The 3,379-nt window shown below is 45.9% G+C and overlaps 1 pseudogene; it reads right to left on the bottom strand.

Annotated features, from left to right (window-relative positions):
- Positions 1–588: 588 nt before the first annotated feature.
- LOC105002955 lies at positions 589–1,907 on the bottom strand (annotated as a pseudogene).
- Between the last annotated feature and the right edge of the window lie 1,472 nt (positions 1,908–3,379).

Raw genomic sequence — 3,379 nt, 5'->3', positions numbered from 1 at the left:
TGGTTGAACTTGCCAAACTCTTTCTACCTCCTCCCATAGGCAATAGGAGGACTTGGCTTATTCTTAAACTAAAGTCATTTAGTAAGCAAGTTAAGTTTATCAAACACAGAGAATGGAGGGAGGCTTCCATTATAGATAATTTCCAAAGGTAGGAATGAATGAAACCCCGAGCTTAATTATTCAGCCCTTTCTTTTGCTGTCCAGAGTGAAGTATGCTTGCAATGGAGCTCAGCTCCTTGGTCCACTGAGTCATTGATATAATGCACTCAGTACCTTTGACTAAAATATGTTGCAAAAGTCATCTTTGGATGGAGTAGTTAGTTTATTATAATGATGATACTATACAAGGAAAATTAAAGCAGTAAGCAGCAGAGAGTGACCCTTTCCTCTTGAACCCCAATGATCACTCCACTCGTGTCAGCTTTATAGTCCAGGTCGACTCAACTGGGAGAGCAGAGGGTGAGCTCAAAGAAAGAGGGGATCTTTTCCCGGATTTGTGGAGCACACTTCAGAGCTTCCTGGATCCCAGCATCCTTACCTTTGTAGTTGAAGAGTTATGGGGGATTGAAAGTTTAAGGCTCTATTTTTTCACCAGTGCAGTAAAATGATATAAATAGCTGATCTTTTTAAGGTATATCTTACAATTACCTTGTTCTTTTCCCATTGCACCCTCCATGATTTAGATACACAGATAGCCTCCCCATTATGTTCAGCCACTTCCCAGCAGCAAGATGCCTGCCTTGGAAGAGATAACTATTAGTACATCTTTAGCTGTCCAATGTTGAGAAGATAGTTACCTCCCAAACTCATGTCTGAACCAGTTCGGGAATGATTTTGGATTCACTTGTGATGTCCCATGTACCGGTGACAGTCCTGGGTGCCTTGTCCATTGTGGTGCACATCTCCTACTTGTGATCTAGCAACCTCCCTGGTCTGAATTTACCTTGATCCCCGCAGTATCCTCCATGATATTTCTGACCCCATCGTCAGTTACTACAACTTTACCCTTGACAGGGCTATCACTGTAGAGCCAAGAAAGAAAATCTGTAGAATTCCTGTAGGTATCAGAACATGCTTACTCTCCATCAGACCGAATCAGGTCAGGTTTCTACCTGTTAACCAGGTCATACAACTCTGGCATTGTTCTCACACTGAAAAATGCTGTCATTTTGAAGCCATTTTTCTTAAAAGTAGGTAGAGTGGATGGAACCATTGTAAGAGTGTGATGCAGTCCATACCTGCATGCTCCTCTTCAGGACAGCTGCTCCCAACTCAACTCACAAAACACAATGGAGGCTCAGGTTCTCCAAGTTCTAGCTCTAAGACAAAGGACTCAGCCAGTTTTTGAAGCCTTGGTGATGTTTTGTGGTCAGAACTGTATATGGGGCTTCCCTGGTGGCTCAGAGGTAAAGAATCCACCAGCCAGTGCAGGAGACTTGGGTTTGATCCCTGATCCAGGATGCTCACACATGCCACAGAACAGCTAAACCCATGTGTTACAATTATTGAACCTGTGCTCTACAGCCCGGGAGCCATGACTACTGAGACCACATGCCACATCTACTGCAGCCTGCGTGCCCTAGAGCCTGTGCTCCAGAACAAGAGAAGCCACTGCATGAGAAGCCCCTGTCCCGCAACTAGAGAGCAGCCCCTGCTCGCCTCACCTATAGAAAGCCATTGCAGCAACAAAGATCTAGATAGCCCAAAATAAATAAATGAAAACTATTAAAAAAAAAAAAAAGACTATATATGGAGCCTGGAAGAGGCGAGCCCACTTCTGGTGGAAGAAGGTGTGGTGAGCCGTCACCCTGAATCCACATAGCTGAAGCCAGGGGGTGGTTATTGTGCATGACACACTGGTACTGGGGCAGCTGCTCACCCTTCCAGTGTCTCCAGAAGCACGCCATGCCCCAGGCCACTCACCCCAAATGTTGCTTGTCCAACCAGCCTGGAGCTGAAGCTCAATTCACCAGAGGTGCAGCTGTGAGCAGCCTGCACTGAGCCCTGAGCACCCACCTGGCCCTCCCAGCAGCAGCCACTCTCCCGCCACCCCATCTTGAGAGTGGGGACACCTGTCTATTAAAATTGACTTTTACTTCACCGATCCTAATGAATGGGGCTTGTTTGGAACCTGTCTCAAGCAAAGGAAACGTTGTTATGTTCTGTTTTAAGGAAAACAGGACCAGTATAGTGTTCATGGAAAGTAGATGAGGTGGGCTGCAGAAATCAGGAAGTATTGAGAGCACCATGGCCCAGAAGTCAGGGAGGGTGAAAGTACAGGCCAAGCGAGGCAGTCGTGACATCTTCCCCACTAATTGATACCTGTCAGAACGTCATTAGCTAGGGTCTCCAGTTTGGCCGTCTGGGAAATAGTGGGGTTTGAAAGAACGCCAGCATAGGGACCTGGGAAAAGCTTAGCTATATTAAACTGCCCTCCAATTCAACTAGAGATAAAACAAGAGAGGAAGGAGACATATCTCCAAATTCAATTCTCCTATCTTTGCTTATGTTTTATGGAGAACTTATGTCATTCACAAAAGAGATGTAGTTTCCCCAGGGGAGACAGCAGGTGTACATTTCCTCTCAAGGTTATTTAATTGCTGTCAAGAAGACATACGATTAACAAAAGCAAATGCTGGAAATATGAAGTAAAGACAATTTTAAAGTTGTTTATATAGTTGATTACAGTATATCATACACTGTGTTTATTTGCCATAAAGCTGTCTATCACAGGCTGTCTCCACACCTGTGCATTCATACTAAACAGCCCACCGCTTAGCTGTGTGGAAATTCCCAACTGAGACAATGGCCAGTGCCCGGCAGAAGTGGCTTTTTCCTGTAATGTCTCAGTTACCCCCTGGACACCAGCTTCACGCCAATAAAGGTGGGGCCTGAAGCCTGCTGACCCGGCCTAAAGCCTGTTTTGATGAGAGCCCTTTGAGCATTACAGAAGGAAAGCAGTAGGGATGTGACAGACTTTGGGGATCCTCATTGTTCTTTGTGAGGTTGCTGCTCAAAGTGAGGCCTACTGTCAGGGATGTGTTAGTTACTGTTTGGAGATGAGATGAGAACAGAGTTGAGAGGAAGCATTTAGAACTGCTGGGCTTCCTTGGGGGCTCACAGTAAAGAACTCGCCTGCAATGCAGGAGATGCAGGAGACGTGGGTTCGATCCTGGGTTGGGAAGATCTTCTGGAGGAGGGTATGGCAACCCACTCCAGTATTTTTTCCTGGAGAATCCCATGGACAGAGGAGGCTGGAAGGCTACAGCCCATGTGTCACAGAGAGTCAGACACGACTGAAGTGACTGAGCACAGCACAGCGTTTAGAACTGTTGGCAACCATGTGGCAGCTTAAGTTTATTTCTGTCGAATCTAATTA

The sequence above is a fragment of the Bison bison genome, unplaced genomic scaffold (genome assembly GCF_000754665.1).
Source record: "Bison bison bison isolate TAMUID 2011002044 unplaced genomic scaffold, Bison_UMD1.0 scf7180017864460, whole genome shotgun sequence".
Classification (NCBI taxonomy): domain Eukaryota; kingdom Metazoa; phylum Chordata; class Mammalia; order Artiodactyla; family Bovidae; genus Bison; species Bison bison.
This window is presented reverse-complemented; position numbering and strand designations above follow the sequence as displayed.